General features: G+C 39.6%; 1 long non-coding RNA gene across 1 annotated transcript; it reads right to left on the bottom strand.

Annotated features, from left to right (window-relative positions):
- Window positions 1–1,788: 1,788 nt before the first annotated feature.
- LOC150045895 (uncharacterized) lies at window positions 1,789–17,566 on the bottom strand. Its single transcript, XR_016532726.1, has 3 exons — window positions 17,496–17,566; window positions 16,844–16,930; window positions 1,789–1,840 (listed from the first exon to the last, which is right to left on the bottom strand). It is a non-coding gene; the product is annotated as an uncharacterized LOC150045895 (long non-coding RNA).
- Window positions 17,567–24,184: the final 6,618 nt, after the last annotated feature.

The raw sequence follows: 24,184 nt of genomic DNA, 5'->3' as shown, positions 1-24,184 counted from the left end.
TGGATTCCACATCTTTAAACACAAGATGATGAAGACACAAACTTTCCAGGCCTTCTTGAGGAATGTTGGCCATCTTGTATGGTGTATTTATTGAACACAGATAACATGTATCTATTGAATAAACAGGCTGGGCTACCATAAAAGTATCTTCTTTCTGATGGCTGCTTTCCATGCCTCAACTTGTGAAAGCTGCTTGTTTTGTGGAAACAGACACATTCTCACTCCTTTGGCTGTGTGCAGCCAGTCGAAAAGCCAAGTGGAATCCCATTCTACCTCATGATTCATCCTCTGATCTGCCAGCTCAGTTCTGGCTGAAGCCACTGTGTTTGAAGAGAATGAGGCACGGAGCTGAAAGGAAACATGTTAATTTTCAGATCTCAGGCCACTGGTGGTATAACTAGAAGCCACTCACAACTGATAGGGGTGTCATCAAGACAGGATAAATGTCTAACATTTCTAGGTAGATTCAATACAATCAGAACTTGGACTGTGATAACCACATCAAGGGATATTGCAGTGGAATTGTGTTTCTGCCTGCCTCCTTAAGAAACTGAGATAGCAAATCAGTCCAGCTATTTCCACAGCTTAATACTATATGCACATACATGCCTATACACATGTATATGTGCATGCATATATGTGTATGTATAAGTAGATATCAGAGCAATAGCAAATAACAGACAAGGTCTGACTTATAATAGATGATGTGACTTATAAGACATCACGTGGACAAATCAGAATAATAGCCCTTGAATGCCCTGGACACCAGCGGCTCCTGAGTTTACTGATGTCGTGGTTATTTCTGGTCTGAACTATGTCCGGGCCAATGTCAGTGAACTTTAGGTTTTGGAGTTCAAGGTTCAATAACACTTACCAAAAAAATTCTAGACTATTTGGCCTCATCAGCCAAGTGGAGGAAATGCAGACCTCCCCTTCAATCTCTCTCTGCACCTGCTCCTAACGATGGTCCAGTTCTTCTCTGCAGGTCATCTGATTCTAGCAGATGTGCTCATGATCTCATAGATGCACTTCAGGGCACAAAGGTATTTCCAGTTCACACCCCACACACACAGAGTAAGTAAAAGCGTACGAGTCAGGAAGTCCAATCCTCCCAGATTTCATCTTGTGAGAACACCGTTTCAAGCCCAAACTCAAGAAATAGATTCACACACCAAAATCCTATCAATTTGCCCCACACTTACTCACACAAGGCTGTCAACTTTAATTTTACAGTAACTCTTTTACGGACCAGATGCCCTCACCATAAGCAATCAGTAGAGCATTCTGTTGAGGTCAGTGTGCAGCAGCAGGCAATAATAATAATAATAATAATAGTAATAATAATTGTAATTGATTTGCATATGCATTGTGTAATGTATATGTAGATCATCAAGAAAAATCTGGTTCTCAGGATTTTTAAAAAAATTTTTAATAGTTTTGTCAGTCTTAGGACTTGAATTCAGGGCCTGGGCACTGTCCCTGAGTTCTGCTCACAGAGAGCAGTCTACCACTTTGAATCACAGCTCCAATTCAGGGTTTCTGGTGGTAAACTGAGTAAGAGTCTCACAGACTCTCCGGCCTGGGCTGGCTTTGAACTGTAATCCTCAGATGGCAGCCTTCTAAGTAGCTAGGATTATGGGTGTGAGCCACTGTGCCCAGGAGGACTTGATTCTGAGGGTATAGTGAGATGTATGTAAACTTAATAGTTTACCCAGAATTTCGATGTAACTTCTCTTTTTAATCTTCCTCTTTCTTCCTTCCTTCCTTCCTTCTTTCCTTTCCTCTTTATTTTTTCCCATTCAATTATCTTCCCTTCCTTCTTTTCTTCTTCTTCTTTTTTCTGTAATGAGGAATGAATTTAGAGCCTACATAATAAGTACTCTCAGAGAAAATGTCCAAAAATACTCTAACACTTGAAACCTGAATCAGTACTTTTACTACGAATTTGATTTTCAACAGGTCTTACACTTTTGTCAGAGCCATACTTTTCAATTAGCTGGGCTTATGGATATGCACTACTATATCCAGCCTAAAATGTTTGATATCATTGTATGTATCCTTCTGCAGAAAGGCCTTTTTATTTTTGTCTTTTTTTTTTACCAGTCCCAGGCTTGAGCTCAGGGCCTGAGCACTGTCCTTGGACTTTCTTCAAGGCTAGAGCTCTACCATTTGAGCCACAGCACCACTTCCAGATTTTTCTCTGTATGTGGTACCAAAGAATCAAACCCGAGGCTTCGTGCATGCTAAGCAATCACTCTACCACTAGGCCAAACTCTTAGCCCATGGATGAAGTTTTAAAGTCTGTGAGCATAAATGAACTAACTTTCTATATCTGGAAAGTTTCATTATGTCTATCTCATTTCCCAGTAATCAAAATGAAGCATCACCAAGTATGTCCTGATCATTTTTTTTGTAAGCCACTTCCCAGGAAGCTGTTTGTCTTAAGCCTTATCCCGGGTACACAGTGTTTCTATATTCTATCCCTTTTCTTGGTTAAAAGCAAAATCATCAATAACTTTCAGTGAAGACTGTTTGCAGTCACACACTGAGAAAATCTGGTCGGAAGGCTCTGATTGATTTGTGTCTAAAGCAAAATGCAAACAGACTCAATTACAGAGCTGCTTTCTCCAGAGCGAAAGCCCAGAACTTCATTATTGTCTTCGGCTTTTCTTCTGACACCTGTTATTTTACAGTGGTATAAGCTGTAGACTTCTAATGAAATAAAATTATATTTCATTAGGGCTCACCCCAGATAACAAGGAAACATACATCCAAGTTCCCAAGTCTACAACTGCTTTCCTAATGGTGCTTTGATTTCTACAGTCTTTGTGGAGTGATTTTACAAGCCAAATCCTTCCCAAGAATGGTCACTCAGCTGAGAATGTGACTAAGTGGTAGAACACTTGCCTAGCATGCATGAAGCCCTAAGTTGTATTCCTGGGTTCACATAAATAGTAAAAGCTGGAAATGGCACAGAAAAAGTTGGAAGTGGAGCTGTAGCTCAAGGGCTAGCCTAGAGCAAAAGCCATATAGTATGATGCTAAATGAAAGGACCTCCATGATATAGAAACAAAAGTCCTTAATGTTATCTCTCATCTCTTTTGCTGTCCTTTGGCTATCTCATATTTTTACAGTATTTCACTTTGTTATCTGATATATTGTATATATTCATATTGGTTATTCGAAATCAGATAGGGAAGGGGGGAAAACAAGATGAGGGGCAGGGTGAGGGGAGGGAAATGGGGACCAAGACACGAGAAAGGGTATCAATGTTTGTGAAGTAATGCACCTTCTGTCTGGTGAATATAATGTAACCCTTCTATTAATTACAATAAAAAAATATGTGAAAGAAAAAAAAAGAAGTTTAGTGACAGTGCACAGGCCCTGGCTTCAAGCCAAAAAAAAAGCCACCAATTATTTTTTTAAGAAAGATTTCTTATTAGTAATATCCCTGGCCTCCTGGAAATATATTCAATTCTTCAAGCCTTCATTGAGGTTTCTATTTAGTTTTTATTTCATTGTGCTTTCAAATAATGTGCTGTGGCATCATGAAAATGCAGAGAACTCAAACAACACTCTAGAAAAAGAAAAAAATGAAGTTTCTGCGTATATACTTGTGCATGTAAATCTGGGTGTGGGGGGCACGTCCACTCTTCATTATGAGGGCCGCCCTAGCTTAATGTGTGAAGTCAGCTGTTTGCAGGATCTCTGCATAGCTGTGTGTGTGCGTGCGTGTGCGTGTGTGTGTGTTTGTATGTGCGTGCGTGCGTGTGTGTGCGTGCGTGCGTGTGTGTGCGTGCGTGCGTGTGTGTGTGTGTGTGTGTGTGCGTGTGTGTGTGTTACTTAACTATACTAAATTCTTTCCTCCCTCCATCCCAGACATCAATATGTGCTTCATTATTGTTCCTCATCCGATCCCTTCTCAATATTTGCCAGGAGAAGGTAAGAAAAGGGTTTTGATTACAAAGAAATGTCAGTTCCTAATGATCATTGAAAGTTCAAGCATTAATGAGTTGAGGTTCATGGTAGATACGGGAGCTCTGGCTTGGCGATGGGAAATCTTCAGTGAGTTTGAGCCTATTTCCCAAGATTCCTTCTTCTACTATCTAATGCTCTCAAATGAAAACCATCCATATTTTTATTAAAATCTGTTGTTTAGAACAACAGGAAAAAGAAAATGCCGTCCTGTGGGTATTAATACATTTTCATAATTAAAAACTATTTCCTGAGACCATTCTCATGCAGCTTGGAATTTCTATAATAAACAGAGGTCATTACATTTTCTTAGAATTCAGAATAAATTTTTAAAAGTGGTTTTCTTGTACAAATTTAAGAGAAGGAGGCAGGATAGAGAAAAGGACAGGGAAAAGCATTGGAGTTAGAGAGAGAGAAATTGAGACATGGCGAGACAGAGGAGATATGGAGAAAATGAGACATGGCGAGACAGAGGAGATATGGAGAAAAGAAATAACAGAGAAAGAAGGAAGGAAGGGGGAAGGGAAAGACTGAATAAGAAAGGAAGTAAAGAAAAGAAAAAAGAAGCTCTGAGATGGTTCAAGGTGAAATCAGCAAAAGGTCTGTCTTTCTCAACATGAAACTTAACCTGTCAGGTGCCTCCTCTTTTTTCAGGGATTCCAAAGCTGAATGTCTTCATTGGAATTCTCCACCTTAGAGTCTTTCTTTAGCTCTGAGAACTGGTGGCGTGTTTTTTTTTTTTAAATCCTTTTGGAGAGTTTACTTGTTTATTCGTTTTCACTGTCTTGATTTGTTAATCTAGGTCTTTCCTCAAGACAAATGGTGACCCCTATAGAATTCTGAGAGTTGTTTACAATCAAATCTTTGCGAAGCCCTCAAGTCCTAGTAAATTAAAGTAGATCAAAAGTCCAAGTCTCTGTAACTTTCCCTTTAGGGATAATCACACATTCTCAGCACTGAGATACATCATATAAATATGTTGCCCGTGAGCATGTAAGATGATAAAGGTGAGGACAATTTGCTGCCTGTATTAAAGTGCTCTGTGGAAAGTGGCAGGTCCTTCTCCTAGTGCCTGCTGCTCTGCACGTGCACAGCCCTCTCTACAAAGACCTTCTCCCTACCACTGTGGGAGCCAGGCTGGCAAGGAGCAGATTCACATTGCTAATGTCTACACCAATCAGTCTGTTGACAATTTACTGGGCAGTACAGGGTTGGATTGAAGAAGGGTCCTTTTGCTTTCTCTTGGGGCTCTTGTTCTTTGTTACTTTTAAAATAAGTGCAAAGCTTTCATCCTTGTATGAATCTTATGAACACTTCTTTGCTTTGTCCCCCTCCCTTTTCCTAAAGAGGGAGGGCAGGGAAGAGATGATCAAGGACAGGATTTTAATGAAGAAAAAGAATCGTCCTAGTTTTTCAAACCCTTTCATCTCAGCCTAAGAACTAAGACACCAGTTGTCTACTTTGAAGATGACCAGAGCATTTTTCTAAAGCCCTGGTGGGTGTGTGTGAGTAAAAACAATGAAGTTCACAAGTATAGTTATGTGTCACTAAAGGACAGGATGCATTCTGAGAAAGGTATAATTAGGCAATTTGATCATTGTACAAATATTTTGGAGTAGGCTTATACAAAGGAAGAGGTTATGACATTACTAGACAATAGAAACCTATTAAAGTCACTATTGTATGTCCTCTGTCATGCACCAAGATGTCATTATGCAAAATGTAATTTTCACCCCTTCTAGAATTCAAAATACTGCAGGCGTGTTAAGATCAGAGAAGTAATAGTGTTGTTTGTCCTTATCCCTACAAGATGTAACATTGCTTTCTTTTAATGGAATAAGAAAAAAAGAAGCAAATAACAGAGCAAATAATTAGAAGTATCCAATATAAGTTAGGAATGGCACTGACTCTTGAGAGCAGGACAAGACAACAACCTTGGAACTTACCTGTACAGAGCTTGCACTATCAGGGAAACAGAAAATGGAAAATAATCTTGTGAGACATTAGGCAAAGAGGAAGATTATGAAAGGAGATGATCCTGGGCCTCTGTGAACCCTAAATGGCTACTGGAAATACTTTTTGAAATCCAAAGTGCAGAAACATCAAAAGCTCCCCATAACAATACAGATGATGAGATACTCAGGTGGGAGTGAGGACTGATCATTGCTTATAATCTACCGAAATTAAACACGATGTAAGAACACATGTTGGGATCAGAAAAGAAAAAAATCACTGCAGCAATGTGTGATACAAAGGATATGCTGGGAAGAGCCACGCTGCTCTCTTGAAAGGAAAATGCTTAATACCACAGGTGCTTTGAGAATTCTCCTTGAAAAGCACGCTACTTGGAAATTAAAATTGCTTCAGGAATTCCAGTTCTTCAAATGAGCGTGGTTTGCAGTGCTATTCTTCTCCCATAAGCCAGCCAAGGGTGAAGCCAAGTGGCTCCGCAGTTTTAAAAATAAATTGTGCATTATGGAACTTGACAAATGGAAGAGAACTTGAACACTACCTCTCTCAATATAGTCAACTTCATGGTGCTATTTGTCTTTCTTCATTGTCTGACACTAAGTTTTTTGAAGACAAATAACAATTTTGGCTAACAGGTAAATGGTATGCTATGTGGCAGCTATTCTGCTAAGCAAATTTCCTTCTTTAGTTTAGCTAAGGCATACAATAAATCTCTCTGCTTGTGCTTGTTCTATAGATAAGCTATCAGAATGAAAGGGTTTTGCAACTTGCAGAGATATGAAGGATGGGTGGTCATGTGTCTGATTTCAGAGTCCATCCTGTTACAAGATATGTCCCTCTCACACCAAATGAGTTTAAGATGAATGTGTGTATTAAACAATTTCAACGTGCTTCATAGATTTTTTCATAGGGAAGAAAACAATATAGGAGTCAAACCTAATCAATTTCAAAGCACATGTAAAAACTGGAGGTAAACTTGACCAGTAAAAGCATGGATAAATAACACAGGTTTCACCCCCAAAACTCTTCTGCAAAATCAAGTCTTTAAATCTCCCTTGAGCTATGAATGTGTCCTTTTTTTCCCTGGCTGAAGAGAAGTATAGAAAGCAAAAGGAAGTATTCCGAAGTGGTGCTTGGAAGAGGACAGGAAAGGGGTTAAGCCAACATAGCTGTGAAAGAAACTTGGCATGTTATTGTAACGGGCCCATCCATTGAAATAGATCTTTGTTACAGGAACACTGAGAGAGGATGAGTTAGAAAGAGCTTGGTTCAGCAGTAATGGCATTGCTAGCTTGCCTTCATCAGTCTATCTTCTCATCTATCTTTTACCCTAACGAAGAGATGGAATGGATACCACTCACCCCATAGTGACTGGAGCGAAATCACAATGGAAGTCAAGGATGGTACTGTAATAGCTAAACTGGGCTTCTAAACCCTACACTGAATGCTTGACTCCCAGTATCTTAGAATGCGTCTGTTACTGTTTGGATCTTAAATGTCTTCCAAAACCTCATAGGTTGAATGAGGTCCCCACTGGATGGTGGTATTGGATAATGATGAAAACTTGAAGAAGTCAGGTCTTGTTAGAGGACACACACACACAAACGCACACACACACACACACAAACACACACACACACACACACACACACACACACACACACTTCCTGGCTACCATGCAGTGAGCAAGTTCCTCTGCCAGTTCTTTCTGTCATACTGTACTATTTCATCCCAGACCCAGAAACCACCAGATCAAGTGACACAGATTTAAATCACATCCATGGGTCAAAATAAATCCTTTCCTCTATGAACATGATTTTCTCAGGTTGTTTGTGACTGCTGATGAATATGATTGCTATATTTGCAGATAAGAATCTTTATGGAAATATTAGAATAGAGTCATTAGGCTGTGACCTAATCTCTGGATTGGATGTCCCTAGAAGATGAGGAAATTTAGGGGCCAGGAGTTTGGCCTAGTGGTAGAGTGCTTGCCTAGCATGCACGAAGACCCAGGTACGATTCCTCGGTACCACATACTTAGAAAAAGCCAGAAGTGGTGCTAAGGCTCAAGTGGTAGAGCTCTAGCCTTGAGAAAAAGTCCAAGGACAGTGCTCAGGCCCTGAGCTCAAGCCCAGGACTGGCAAAAAAAAAAAAGATGAGGAAATTTGGTCATAGACACGTACAGAGGGAAGGTGGTATAGAGGAGAAAAAAAGAATATCTGTAAGCAAAGGCAGAGAGCCTTCACCAGGAACAAAACTCTGGCAGCTCGTTGATTTTGTACTTCACCGGCACAAGGACTGTGAGAAAATACAATTCTGTGATTTCAACCCCATAGTCTGTTATAGCATCCCGAGCAGAAAACATACCAGTGTCAATCATCAAATCCTTCCCTCTTATATCTTCATGCAAGCTTAACTGTGGTCGATCTAGTAATCAAAGGTGTAGTCACTAGGTATACATTTATGGATAACTTTAGGTTAATTAGTATAAAATAGAATTATGGATTTTGTTTCACTGGTCACTTCATGTACCACACAGTTCCATGTGCTACTGTTACTCTGTTGAACAACAGAGACCTTCTAGTCATCATAGACAGTTCTAGACAGTAGCACTCCTTGAGAACAAGCCTAATGTAATCTTACATTCATCTCCTAGAGGGAAAAGATATGAGTGATAAAAATTATTACTGAGCAACTATTTAAGATGTATACCATGTTATGTGCTAGCTTTCTGTTGTCTCATCGGAGGAATTATATGTGTGTGTGTGTGTGTGTGCATGCGCGTGTGTGTGTATGTGTGCATGTTACCTCTTTTTTGTTGTTGATCATGGGGTTTGGACTCTGGGCTTGGGTATTGTTCCTGAGTTCTTCAGCTTAAGGCTACTGCCCTACTCCCTGAACCACAGTGACACTTCTGGTTTTCTAGTGGTTACTTGGAGATAAGAGTTTCAGTCTTTAGTGCTAGGGCTGGCTTTGAACCTCAAACCTCAGATCTCAGCCTCCTTAGTATCTAGGTTTACAGGCATGAGCCATTGCACCTGACAGGGAGTTACCATTTTATACTTTTTACCTTTTAAACTGAAATCCCAAGCTTCTACCATCTCTCAGCTCTTGTTCCTTATTCTTCATCCCCAATGTCCTAATTAAATTCTTAATGCCACTCACTAATTTATGTGAGTCAATTGTTGCAAATATATTGCAAAAATTTTCAGTGGTTCGGGGCCAGGAGTTTGGCCTAGTGGTACAGTGCTTGCCTATAGCATGCACAAAGACTCCGGTTCAATTCCTCAGTATCACATACATAGATAAAGCCAGAAGTGGAGCTCTGGCTCAAGTGGTAGAGCACTAGTCTTGAGGAAAGCTCAAGGACAGTGCTCAAGCCCTGATTTCAGTCTCTGGGATGGGAAAAAATATTTAAAAATTCAGTAGTGTCCCTTAAGGGTGCAACTAACTCTTAACTTCTAGGAGAGTAATAGCTGACTCTCTTGTTTCAAGTGGACAGTGCAAAAATGAATTTGAAAGGGTCAGGGATTTCTCAAACAGTCTCTTTGGGATAGCATATGTGCGTGTTCATGCTCTTAAGAGAATTATGGGTCAGGAGGCAGAGATTTTAGGCAAATTAGAATAAAATTAAGAAACTGGATTGTGGGGAAAGGGAGAATTCCAGGTGGGAAATAAACTGGTGGATTAATTATCTCATAAAATTCTTAGCACTCAAGTGAATTCCTGAAGAGTAAAAGCAGGGATTTTTCTGTTTGAATTCCCAATAGGAGATTTCATTCAATCTGAAGTTAGAGGTCAACAAGACCTACTATGAAAGCTGTAATAAATGAAACAAATCAAATAGAAAAAGAAGGACATGAAGAGTTAACACAACAGGTTAGCATGTAGAGAAGCAAATGTGGTATGCCCTGACTTTCTAAGTGGCTCAAGTGTCTTCCTCCTTGAGAATTTTGCCTAGTGACAGCAGCTAATGTAATACACAAGTTCGACACAGTGTGTGTGGAAATGAGAGTCAGGGCGGGCAGTGGGGAGATTTTAGAAAGGAATAATGATCCCTCAGTCAGGCTGAGCTTGCTCTAACGTGCACTGGTGTGAAATGGGAGCCATTCTCAGCCGATTTGGACTGCCCCTTCTAAGCCCTTCGCAGTATTCCATAAGTACTGGATGATATGGGAAACAGGTTATTGATGGTGTGCTGAGAAATATTAAATACTTTCTCTCAGGGGAAGAAGAAGCCCTGATTTGTAGGAATTGCCAATTGCCACAGAGTCCCTGTGAAGGACTTTGTCCATCAATATAGCACCATGTAACAACCCTGAATGGGCAAGTAGAATTTGTTTTCTAACAGAAAGTTGCAACTCTGTCAAAGTAGGAGACTGCCGGCCCTTTGTGGCAATCCAAGGAAGAAAGCCTGGTACTTGAAGGGTATTCAAACATTATTTTCTGAGCAAACATCCCCAGTGTCAAAGGAAAAATAATGTACTCTGCTCCCAAATCAAAAGGCAGAATTCGCAGTAATGTTTCCTCTTTACTTCATTTTTCTTTCCTTTTCTTTCCCTTTTTCTTTCCTTCCTCCCTTCCATCCCCCTTCCGTCCTTCTCTTCCTCTTTCTCTCCCTCCCGCCAGGGGAAGAAACACTTTTCCTCTACCTTTAGATTCTGGTCTGAGAATCAAATTGACCAAAGAAAAATTAGCAGAAGAGAAATATATAAATTCTATCTTATGTCAATATTTTAATATGTACATGGAACTTTTTATATGTAAGAAATAGAGATACAAAGAACTCATTTGGCTCAGAAAGAAAAACTGTGGAAACATGAAAAGGCAAAGGAAAAGCAGATTTGAGCTGAGGTGGTGGCTAATTGTGGGAAAGTGAGTAAAGATCAAGGGTAACTAGAGAAAGGTAAGGGTTATTTTACTTGGCAACTCTTGTATGATTTCATCTCAGGATCAACTCTCCTTTTCTGGTCAGAAAAATGTTCTGGTACCAAAGGGATATTTTCCTCATTTGATATTTAGGTCCTGCTTTAACCTAGAAAGGGATCAGGTAGTCCTCTTCTATCTCTCTGTCATTTCTCAGTTGTCTTCAGCTCAAATAATCAATATGCCCAAACAGCATATTTGGAGGGACATATTCTGATCTTTTATCATTATTTAATTCCTGTGCTTCCCTTCCCTTTCTTTCCCGTCCCTCTTTTACCTTCATTTCCCTTCTTTTCCCTTCCCTCTCCCTCTTTACTAGCCCTTCTCTCCCCTTCTTTACTTTCCCTTCTTCCCTTTTCTTCTTTCTCTATACCTCCCCCTTTCTTTCTTCTTTACTTTCTTTCATATCTTATTCTATTCTCTTTGTTGGGCTCATTCTTCTTTTCCTTCTTTATTTTTGGAACACCGCATTATATTTACAATGAGTACTCATTGCTAGACAGAACAACAAAATGACTACTCTGTTGCAAAAAAAAAAAAAGCCATACTTGGAAATCAAAGTTTCTGACGAGGATTTCTGTGCCCCTTTGGCAAAGTGTGTGTTTCTGTTTCGTCCTACTGGGGTGTTTTGCCTAAAATTGTGGTTAGCCTCTATGCCAGCTTTTGGCTCCCCATGTTTAACTGGTTATGCCTGAGCCTCCCAGACAAACACAAGTAGTCTTTCCTGCTCTGTCTATTTTCTTTTGCATAATATTAACTTACACACAGCAATCACCCCAATGAGTCTGCCAGCTATTCTTTATTTTGCTCAAGCAAAATAGTTAGTGAGAGAATGGATTTATCTTTGGTAAAGCCAACACAGCAGCAGGTTGTTTTTCTCTGAGAGAACAAGACATTGAACAAGTAACCAGATCCATGGGAAAAACCCATCTCTCGCTCCATAGCCACGTTTTTCTACCAGCAAAAAAACGGTTTACTAGTAAGCTATGGCAGACCTCCCAGGATGCTTATAGCTAGTTAAGTTACAAGCAGACATTCTAGTGAGGAACAATATAAGCAAAGGAGTGTACAATGTTTTATTTAGTTCTGTTAGATAATTGCTTACATATTAGATGGATACTCTCAGGTTTTCTTAAGGTAGAATTTGCTTAAGTATTCATTTGTAGTTAGACATAATAGGAAATAAATTTATCTGCTTAAAGTTAGTAAGCAGCTGGATTTTAAATGAAGTAACCAAGGTTTTTAGAACTGGGATAGCCCCACATCAGAGAGGATCTTAACCTGCCTCAAAGCCATAGGACTTGTTTCTTAACACTGGCTGAGTAAATAGTTGTTGGGGATATTGTGGTGCGCATTTTTAACACTCATTATTTTACATATTAAGTTAAAAGAAGAAAAAAAGAGAAAACAATACAGCAGTGGGTGAAAACAAATCTAGGTTCCCTGGTTGTCATGGCAATAAACTATTTATCACTGCAAAAGCTTTCTTGAGAGAGCAATGACAATAAAGATTTTTCATATCCAAAAATTGTATTCAAGAAGGCTTGTGTCTTGAATTTGTACAAGATTTGTTTCTGGAAAAAAGATAATAAGGAGAGGAGGGAAGAAAGGAAGGAGAGAAGGAGGCAGTGGGGTGGGGAGAAAAAGATATTCACACTTATTCCCTGGGATAGAAAATCAGAGTAGCTGAATGACAATGCACCCAGACTTCACATAGTGCTTTGTTTCGGATTCATAAGGAAACACGCAAGTTTCCATTTCCTGTGAAGTCTATGAACAGTGCGTATGTGTGAGAGAGACAGACAGACAGACGCGCGCACACACACACACACACACACACACACACACACACACACACACACAGACCGACACAGACAGAGACTAGAATGCTAATATATACTTCTGCTAACAGGAGGGTGAGTTTAGAGGACATTACAATATGGAGTCCACAAAACCTATTAAAGAAAGTTAGAAATGAAGCTACAGTAAAATAGAGAAATGGTCTTAAAAGAGTGTGAATCTCAAGAATGAAGGCAGGTAACTAGGTTAGGAGGGACTGAGACAGAGAGCACACGAAAGGTGAGTGGTACATGGATTGATCAGGTCGTCTTGGTTGGCATGTGAAACTGCAGTGTGAATTTTAGTTCTGGGCCTGAGCTTCAGCCCTCAAGTGGTGAGGTTCTCACAACAGGAGAGCCCCCACCCCTCATTTCCCAGCAGTACAGGCAGTCTAAGGGCGCACACAGGAAATGAGAGAGCTAAAACCACAGCTCCATTGTTGCCTTCTTGTGATAAAAATAGTTGCTGACTTTCTACCCGGTTTTCAACCTAACTTCAAGGACGTAAGTCTGCTCTCATTATTTGGTACAAATCAGTTGAGTAGGGAATGAAGCCAGTGATTTCACAGGAGCATGAACTCAGAATTGAAAATATTGAGAATGATTCACTGACCTGATCATTGTTAGGTTCTATAGTGATGACTGAGTACAATGATGATAACCAAGCGAATAGACACTCTCTAATAGAGTATGCGTTTCCAAGTTTTCTTATAACTAGGAAAGGGGATAGAAGAAGTGCATGTAAAGTTTGGAGGTAAAAGGACCTTAAAATAACAGATATATGAGGTTTTCAGAAAGAATAGAGCTTATCCTTGGGTATCAAGTGATAGAAAGTCTCATGTAGATGAGAAACAGCTTAAAGGTGGCACAAAGTTGGAAGTGGTGCTCAAGGCTATAGCCTTGAGCTGAAGAGCTCAGGGATAGGTACCAGGCCCAGAGTTTAAGCCTTGTGATGAAGAAAAAAAAGATAGTGATAGTCATAATAATATTAAAGTCTCTCAAAGTGGAAGATGATGGAATCAGAATCCAACCACTTGGAAGAGACTAAACCAGAACTTGACTGAAAACCAGTGTTCTCTCCTATATCTCATAGAAAAGCAAACAAAAACAAATAGGATTTTTTTTTACTTCTGCAAATTTAATTGCCCATAAAATTGAGAAGTCAAGTGATCTGGAAGCTTCGCAGGATATGTAGAGTGTTTCAGAGACTCCGGATTAGGCCAAAACAGATGGGTGACTATGGAAAAAACAAAAGATGACTCTCAGAGAGGAGTGAGTAGGACTCTGAGAACAAAAATGCAAGGCAAAGAAGAATATTTCCTAAAGCTATTTTGTACAAATCACATATAAGCCCATATAAACCCATTAGCCCTGCCCTAAACAATTTTGACACTTGTGAAGCAGAAATTGAAGAGACACACAGAAGGGTAGCCAGCAGTAAACTTGCAATGAATAATCCTTTGACTCCGATTTATTTTAAGTAGTTATAGAAAGAAATTGCAATTACAGAAGTCAGATCATAAGCACACTGCATCATGATCAGTATCATCCCTTCCATTGTTATCTCCATCTTTCACCAAAAAAAAAAAATTACATCACATGATACTTTGTTCCATTTTGAGCATTAGTGTGATTTAAAATAACAAATATTTTAATACATCCCAAGGTAGTACAACTTTTTTTTTTTGCCTTGGAAAGGACAAGACATAGCTCGTCTGAACATTCACCTGTAGGTTCCACACCCAACCTTGGGGCTGTTAAGAAAAAGTGTGTGCAAGGCAGAAATCCTGATTATTTTTGCCTCTGCTTCAGATGCTTGCTGCCACCTGTTGGTATCTGGAAATTTCTACATGTGTGATATCAGAGTAGAGGAGGAGAACCTGAGAGGGAACAGCCAGATGAAGAAGGAATGAGAGGGAAATGCATGGAAGGTAAGGAGCAGAGTGCCCGGAAAGCCACCCTCTATTCCTCAAAGCTCCTCCCACACGAGGTAAGACCACCGCTTCAACAGATGTGTGGAGAAAAAGGAGAAAGCCAAAAATGAAAGCAGGGAGAGCCTCACTCACCAAACAGGGCTCTACCAACACTTTCCTTAACATGAGAATTCAGAGCCATCACCCTATACCTGGCCCTCACTGTATCTGTACAGTGGCAATACAGTCTTTTCTGCTGTGGATAGAACCATTGTCCTCTGGTTTTGTCCCTTCAGGTCTCTTTCCTGGCTTGTCTGCATGTGTGAGACATTAAATGTTGGGGCCACAAGATTCTGGCCTCTCCATCTTTCCTTCTCTACCTATTCTTTCTTCTAAGTGTTCTCATTTAATGTCTTGGCCTCAAAGCCAAGTTATATTTTCAACCTGCAACTTACTTCAGTGCTTCTGATTTGCATATTCAACTTTCTACAGAGACATTGACCCAGTGACTCACCCAACACAGTGAAGACAGATTCTCCAATGGTTCCCCTCCACATCCCTTCCACAGCATGCTATCATCAAGCTCTCTTGGCTTTCAGTTATACGTGTAAGTGTGAGCAGGTCAAAGGTGGGTCACTCCTGTAATCCTAGCTACTCAGGAGGCTGAGATCAGTTCAAAGCCAGAGAGGGCAGAGAAGTCCATAAGCCTCTCAGAAGTAGAGCTGTGACTCAAGTGGTAAGGACTAGCCTTGAGTGAAAAATACTCAGGAACAGAGCCCAGGCTCTGAGTTCAAGCCCCCAAGAGTCTCTCTCTGTCTCTGCCTCTCTCTCTCTCTCTCTCTCTCTCTCTCTCTCTCTCTCTCTCTCTCTCTCTCTCTCTCTCTCTCTCTCTCTCACACACACACACACACACACACCCCTCAAGTGGTGGTCCTTCATTCTCTTCATTCTCCCCTTTTCTTCAGTTTCAAAAATAAATTCACACTTTTCATTGTGGTCGGGCACCGTCTGAGTTTTCCTGATTTTCAGCATCTTCCTGAACTTTTTGTGGAGCAGTCTAGGGGCCACTGATTGGCATGAATCCAGTCTCAGCACAGGATGTCTGTCAAGCCATGCTTATCCTCATTTACCCAGTCATGCCTTGCTCTCATCGTCTTTAATATGAAACTTACACCTCCTCTACCATGTCCATTTGTAACCTCACTCAGACTCATCTCTCCAGACTCATTTTTCATTCTCTGCTGCCTCAATGGCCACACACCTTCCACACTGACCTTTTAATGTACTTTCTTCCTGGGGGGGGGGGGTTGTCCTTTTGTTTCCTTTACAGGGAACACTCTTGGTCCTGGCTCTTCCCAGCCAGGGGGGAGCCCGGGGGGAGGGGGTGCCCTCTAGGAAGCACTCCCTGAAGCTAGCAAATTATTCTGTTGATTTCCTTTATAACCCTTTCCACTTCCTGAAATCGGTTCCCTTCTGACGTTTTGGCTTCCACACCCACTATATACGCTCATCTTGCGCTTAATTATTTTATGGAAAAGTCACAGACACTTGAGAAATACTGAATGAATAACAAGTGAATCCATCTCAAAAAATGACAGGAAACATAGAAATATTATTTCACAATGTCCCCAGAAGCACAAACAAAAGGAGAGTGTAGTATGGTGTCCTGGTGCTCTCTGTTTCCCTGCCCTTCTAATGTCTTTGCATTTTCTAGGAACCTCCTGTTCCATGCCCTGACATTGCCACTTCATTTGGCTTAATGGATGTCCCATGATTAAAGGAAGAAATTTGCTTTTAAATAGTACAAATTAGCCTTTCCAGTTAAATTAGGGAGAAATCACATAACACTGTCTACACACAAACATTTCACTCCAAGGGACAATAAATATCAAATCTAATCACATGGCTAACATCGTTTGTTGGCAAGCCACACCGTGTTTATTTTTTTAATGAACTTAAGAAAACATCAAGTGCCTCTAACTGAAATCAGCATTCACTGCCAGCTTTAGAAATCTTTGGATTTGTTCATCTAAGAACCATGAAAATCTCACTTGTTTTTTTCTGACCCTGAAATCTTGCTTAATCCCCTATTCTGATGTCTGGCCATTAATGTGAGCTACAAAGCAATTGTTCTCTTTGCAGAAACTCTTTTTGATTATAATGTGAGCACCAAAAGGTCTTTTTTTATATCATATGAGCATGAAAAGAAATACAACTTACCATTTGCTGAACTTGTTAGCTTCTAAACTTGATTTTTCTCAGTGATGTTATAGCATGACACTTCTCCCCCACATTCTAAAGGACCAACTGGAACTCCATGAGAAAACATATTTTGGAATATGGAAAGATCAAATGACAATTATACTGTTGCTATTTATTTTTAACTTATAATGGAATACTTAACAAAAATATTATCATAGTAGCAAGAAGCAGAAATTCACCTTGATGTGTCTGTTTTGTGCCTGCTTTTTCTCAGCTGCATGGAAAACACACAAAATTCCTCTATATGCTTCCCTTTCTCATTTCTACATTTATTTTTTATTTTATCTATGTATCTACCTGTTTATCTACCTATATATCTATATCTATCTGTGTGTGTATGCAGGTATGTTTGATAGTACTGAGGGATTGAATGTAAGACCTTGCTCTTGCTAGGCAGGCACTCTATCATGTGATCCATATCTCAAATCCTGTAATTATTTTCCAGATAGGATCTGAGACCCATCTGAAACACAGCCTGAAGCTCAGACTACACTTTTCTCTAACACTCAGGTCTTTACCTCTACCTGCTATCCCTATTTCACGTTCATCCTTATCTTTTCCTTCAACCTCAGAGCGCCTTACTTTCAGGTACACAGCATGGCTGGCTCACCTCTGGTGCATTTTTCTTAGCCTTGTGGGGCTGAAGAATCCTTGCTTTAATCCATGCGATCTTATGTCCACTCCAAGTGCTCAACTAGTGTTTCTGGAATCTCAAAGAAGGAGAGGTACTTTGAAGTTAAAAGGTGGAGAAGCATGCATCTTCAATTCAGCAAGTCTTAATCATATTGTATACTATGAGTTTGCAGTCATGCATAGAATATTGTCTTGAACCAATGGGGAAGTAAATGTAGCCTCAATGAACCATATGGAAGAGTGTTTTCAGGGTCCTGGGTATCAAGGATCAGGAAACCTCAGAGGATGAGTGATTCACTGTTCCCGGGAGAATGGCATTGAAGAAAACTGCCCAGGAGAGACTCTACTGGCCATGAAAACAGAATGGGTTCTCTAAGCTGATATGTGAAGTAGAGATATACACAGGACAAAACAAAGGTGAAAGAACATATTTGATTGTTTGTCAGACTCCTGGGAGATGTGGTACGTGGAGGAAGAAGACAAAGATCTGGTATGTGGAGGAAGGAGAGAAAGGAAATCTGCGTGGGTAAATGTTCAGTGAAAAACAGCATAACATGACATGAGGAGAATAATTCTTCAAGCAGAAGAGACAAAACATGGAAGACAGAGAATAAAATATAAAAGGATTTGAGTTTTATCTGGGAAGCTAAGAGAATTATGTAAAAGCTTTCAAGCAGGCAGGTGATATGCAGGTCTGTGTTTTAGAGAGGTGACTATGGATGTAGACTGGAGCAATCCAGGAAATGAGAATTGTGTCTATTGATAATCAACTGCGGATTATCTCTGCCTATGTCTTTCTGACACATTCCAGTAGTTTTCAACCAGAACAGAACATTTGATACGATCTATCTGGAGATGTTTTAGATTGTCATGACTCTTTACTTGAGGCACATGTGTTGGCATCTAGTAGATAGAGTTTGGGTCATGCTCTTACATTTGTACAACATACTGGATAGTCCTGGCATGAAAGGATCATTCAAGCCTAATGATCAATAGTAACAGAATTGATCAAGCCAAAGTAAAGTCAACTCCCTTCCTATTTTTTCTCTCCCTTTTAAAAGCTGAAATAGCTCCAGAGCAGGATAAATGTAGTTCATTCTTTTTGTTGTTCTGCTTAGTTGAAGCCAAGAATGGCTTGGTATTTGTCTTCTTGTTTGCCATAAACAATTCTTCCTAAGGGCATTGAATCTGTAGAGCTGTTTTATTAATAAATGGTTGGGCTTCTAGGTGTATTAAAAATTAACTTTCAGAGAATATTCACTTTTTCTCTGTCTTCTTTTCCAAATCTCCAGTTGACAGTGGAGGAAACTGAGGCAGAGTAATTAGGCATAAATACTAATAGCTGATAAATTGCAGCAAATGACAGAGCTACAATACAGGCCAATTCAATAAGTGGATCATGCTATATTAGTCCATAACATACAGCACTGATTTCAGGATAATTTTTCCCATGGTGTTGGTGAGATGAACCTAATCTTTTTTGATGTAAGAAAGGATGGTGGCTGAATGGTAACACAGCTGTTCTTTGCCAAGCAGAGCCTCTTGCAAGTAAAATGAAAATGGCTTTTGCAACAACTGGAGGATAAAAAGAGATTATAGGCAGATGAAAGTGTCTAGCTCACTCCCATCCTCTGATTTATGGCTAGTACTGTGTTGCTGTGAGAAAGAATACTATAGGATGATTCATATTTGGCATAAAATATGTTGCCTCTGGCTGAGGAAACTGGCAGGTTCTTACTTCCTAATATAAATATTTAAGAATCACATGTCATCACTTATTAGAGATTCTGAAATTTTCAGGTGTAAGCATCTTTCTTAGGAGGCCTTTATCCTATCATCTACTCTTTTAAAAGGCACTAAGATTATGTTTTTAAAAGAATGGCTTTGGGGCCATTGCAGGGCTTTAGACCTATGTCTGGGGCCTATGTCTCCCAGTGGCTTTGCTTCTTGTCTTGGTCCATGCAGTAGCTGTTATTGAGAGCCTGTTCTGGTGTCTAATATGCTTAATGTGCTGTGCCTCATTTTCCTCCCTCTACAGATGGAGAACGCAAGGGCCAGGGCTTACATTTTTATTATAGGCACAAAATTGAGTTGCTTCCTGTTAGTTAAAAATAGTATCCCATGGAAGAGCAAGACCTCAAACAGGGTAACCTATGAGGGAAGAGAGAAACTGTTGACTTGGCTGGTGTGTAGGGGAAGATGGATTTTCTCGTGGATCATGAGCTCCATGGCTGAGGTCTGTAGAACAAAAGACAGAGTAATATCAGAGGAGCATCCAATTGACTTCATTAAAGTTTGGCTTGACGTAGAGCCATCAGAAACAGAGAAAACAATTTGTATTTTATACTTAGTAAGGTGTAGACCATCATGGAGACATATAGGGAGAAAAGGGATCATTATCTAATTGCAATTAGCTTGGGAATTTGAAGGCCTGTACAGTGAGAATTCTTTTCTTCATGTCTCTATGCTTTTGGATTTAAGGGTGCTTCTTTCCTTCAGGCATTGGGAAAAAAATCTCTGAAGTGAAGGTCATACAATTTATTTTCAACCAGCCTTTATGGCCTGCTTCAGACAAAAAAGAGTGAAGGGAATTTTTTCTTTTTTTGTAATTTAAATTTTATGGTAAAGGTGATGAACATAGGGGTTACAGTTTCATAATTAGGTAATGAATATATTTCTTTTTGAACAGTGTCACCCTCTCATTTTTTCTTCCAGTTTTTACCATCCTATCTCCCCAACAACCCCCCCACCAACATTGTATAGTTCACTTCCAACCTAGCATCTAGTGAATAGTACTAGAATTGGTTCACTCCTTGTGAAGGGAATTATTTCTATGTCTTGTGGTCTATGTCAGTTTGAAGTTGTCACATTTTGGGGTAATGTGCTCAAACATCAGCCAAAACAGAAAAAGTCTCAGGTATGGACTATTTTGTTTTAATTGGAATAAGGAATGTTTATTTCCCTCAGGGAAATCAGAGTCTCCTTACAAATTGCGTTGACTCACCCTGGACTTAAATGGAACTACCAGGAGAATTTAAAGAAAGCTGGACTATCTGATGGGCTGGGAGTTTGGCCTAGTGGTTAAAGTGCTTGCCTAGCATGCACAAAGTCCCGGGTTCGATTCCTTGGTACCACATACATACAAAAAAGCCGGAAGTGGTGCTGAGGCTCAAGTGGTAGAGCTCTAGCCTTGAGAAAGTCCAAGGACAGTGCTCAGGCCCTGAGCCAAAGCCCAGGACTGGCCAAAAAAAAAAAGAAAGCTGGACTATTTGGGCTAGATGGCACCCAGAGAACAGTGTGAAATGAGGAACTGCAAGCCAATATTTAAGATACCATTCAGGTCATTACTTTTTGAAGGGGTCAGGGGTGAGTTCATCAATTTCTCTTCCTTTAAAACAGGAAAATACAACTTTGCTTTATTAGAAAAATTAGTTCAACCTTATTGTTACTTCATGGATGCAGCTTGATCCACAGGGAGACACCAAAGATGGGCTTTTGTTTAAAATTAATGGCTGAAGTTTCCTCTTAAAAGCCTGTCATTTACATGAACAAAGGAGCAATTGCTTCCTGACAGCAGAGATGGGAAAATGGAATCACTAGCCTCAATGTTTTACCCACAAGTCTTCACTCATCTACTTACTCAATTGTATCCTTTGACCTGTGTTTTTAGTCATTTCACCTCTTTTCTGAAGAGAATTACTACTGTCTCTAATACAAGCAGTGACCTTCGTGCCTTTAGGAGTGCCGGTTTGATGAGCGTTTACTTATGACTGGTCATCTATCCTTTCAAGAGTAAATCATGTAGCTCTTTCCATTGGGTGGAAGACTCTGACTGGAAAAGTAGGGCCAACTGTTGAGTCTAGATTAGGGGACCTCAGTTCACTCATTTCCTGAAGACATAGTTGAGGTCCCTGTTCAATTCTCACAATGTGTGGGTATGCACATTACCATCATGGATATCTATAAGGTACACATATACATATACACACTAGAGCACACTCACACAGTATGGACTACTTAGGCTATGGAATATATATCATCACGACAGGATATTTCTTTTTAAAATGTTTACATGTTGATCTTTATAAATGTGGAATGAATGCTTTCTGCTTTCTCTGTTTTGACTTTCTTTCTACTGAGTCCTTATTTCCAAGAGTCTTTACTTTTCCCCCACTGAAACAAAATTATTAAGGGAGTCTGCTAGGCTCAACATCATCTCTTAATTAGCAATGCAAGCCTCTGTTGGAACTGCTTAGGGTTCACCTTTTACAAGAACCAAATGGGGAAAGCCAGGAAAGTATTAAGTTCTCTTTTTTCCAAAATGAATCATAAATCATACAGAACTATATTACTAAGTTTCTATTGCATAGATTTGCAAATTATAATTAATAACATTGCCTAAAAGTAAGATATTGGTAACAGTGGTTGCTATGCACAGATGCATTTATAAAATGTAGAGATGTTATATAAGTATCTATTTTGAGAATAGGTAGGAGTGAAGGGTTCTTTTCTTCCCATCCTACATTTAAAATACTGCAATGTAAGGTGTGGAAATTAAAATCTACTATGAATACATTATTAATACAAACAGAAGAACTCATTTAACAGCTTATGCTATTTTATTATTAAGATGGTCTTTGCAATGTGGCACTAATAAAATAGATGCCATAGTAGAGCCACTAAATTGGTTGTTAATGGTAATGAGGGAGCAATTTGGAAGTAAATAGTCTCTGGCAAAACTGAAAGTGGCTATTTATTTGAGTGTTGATTAATTAATAATTATTCATTAATTAATGCTAAATGCTTCATGGGTTGTTTTGCCTCTTGGCTAAAAGATACTGGTTCTTCACTCTGATGCCAATGCTAATTGTAAATGATCACTATAGGATCCTGATTTAACTGGGGTACAAAAGTTTGCTAGCAGCTTGCTTTCCTAAAGGCTTTGGAGGAGGAAAAACCAACCAATCAACCAAACAACAAGGAGCCTGCAGAGCCCTGAGTCTACTCTCTAGGATCTTGTGTTTTATGTAGATCATCTACAGGCCAAGAGTAGGCTTGGAAAGCCATAACAAAACTGTACAAGCAAACCATTCAGAGCTGAGGCTTTAAGGGGGATGTATTCATGAGCTGAGTTCTTAAACTGAGATCATTGTAATTGAATGTACTGGCTCCCTGTATTTCAGCAGGGTGTGGTTAATTCCCAATTCACTGGCTTCAGTGGTTTTTGACTACTGGGACCTAATTACACCTTAGGTTGGTGAGCAGCTCTAAACAAAGTATGACATTTTCAAAAGCTTTGGGAAAATAAGTAAGTTTCCTTAACTTTTTTATTGTAATTGTTTATGACCAGAACTGGAGAAGACTAAATTTTTACAGAAGAACACACAAATCCTTCTGACTTATTACTGGAGACTTGACAAAAAGCTTAGATGTTTACTTGGCTGCTAGTGATGACAGGGTGTTTTGAAACATTCCCCTCTCCCTCCCCCCTTGCAGGATATAGAGCTGATATATTCATTTTAAATTTTTCTGCAATTGGAAGTGTTTTGATTGGCTGCAGTTTCTGAAAGTCTAAACAAGCATAACTTCTGCATTGTATACAGAGCTGTAAATTTAATCAATATCATTCTAACACATAGCATAAAGAAAACAAAATAAATGCCATGAACTTTGTGGTCATTTCAGCGTATTTTTATGGCAGTGTTTTGATAAACTGACTTGGAGTTAAGCTAGAATTACACATCCCTAAGGCTGAAGGGAACTATATGGGGCATTTATTTAATATTTTGATTCCGGACTAGATCCAGGTAATAAAACAATGGGTTGCCTACAGTATTCAGAAAGGTTTCCATTCATTGGCAACTGCTTCAGTGTCAAATAGAAAAGTTCTTTACCATCTTTTATTTAATTCCTTTGCATGAAATCAAATGCTTTGCTCGCTGTGACTATTCAGCCTAGCTGGGAAAGAATCTGTTTGTCATCTTCCAGATTCCTCAGCTTCGTTATTAAAATTCTCTCCAATTTCCTTCTCACCAAGCTAATTAACCCAATTCTCTTAACCTTCCTCTTTCAATCTTCACAATGCTGTTAGCTAACAGGCCACATTTACATAGCAATTCTCAGTTCCAGTGTTCAAATTATTTCAAAGATGCCTAATGGATCTTTGATCATGAGGTATTTTGAAAGGGTTATAAGGTATCCCAACTCAGAGGAGTCTGACACAATGGCTTTACACATCTGTATTACTCACCAGGAACTGAGATCTACCAGATGCTACCTTATATTGATTGGGTGAAGTTATCATGCACACAACTTATCCCCAGTTAATCACCAAAAAGCCGGAAGTGGAGGTACGTCTTAAGTGATAAACCCACGCTTGGCGTGAAAAAGCTAAGGGATAGTGCCCAGGCCATGAGTTCAAGCATGAGGACTGGTACAATATCAACAATAACAACACTTAAGTAGATCCATATGTTTCGCAATGGAACATCACATCACAGTGAAAGATTTAGAGGGAGAAAGCTTGCATTTTTGCAATGATATTTCATAGTCAAGACTCCTTTTTTGTAATGTAGGCATCTCTGAGATGCACTTGGAGCACTCATGAATTTGACTAAATGTCATCTGAAGCCTATTTCACTCCTGCAGCCTCAACTTCCTTTTCCA

This window comes from Megascapheus bottae, chromosome 26 (assembly GCF_031878675.1).
Source record: "Megascapheus bottae isolate mThoBot1 chromosome 26, mThoBot2.hap1, whole genome shotgun sequence".
NCBI classification, from domain to species: domain Eukaryota; kingdom Metazoa; phylum Chordata; class Mammalia; order Rodentia; family Geomyidae; genus Megascapheus; species Megascapheus bottae.
The sequence above is the reverse complement of the archived record's forward strand: the minus strand, read 5'-3'. Positions and strand labels throughout refer to the sequence as shown.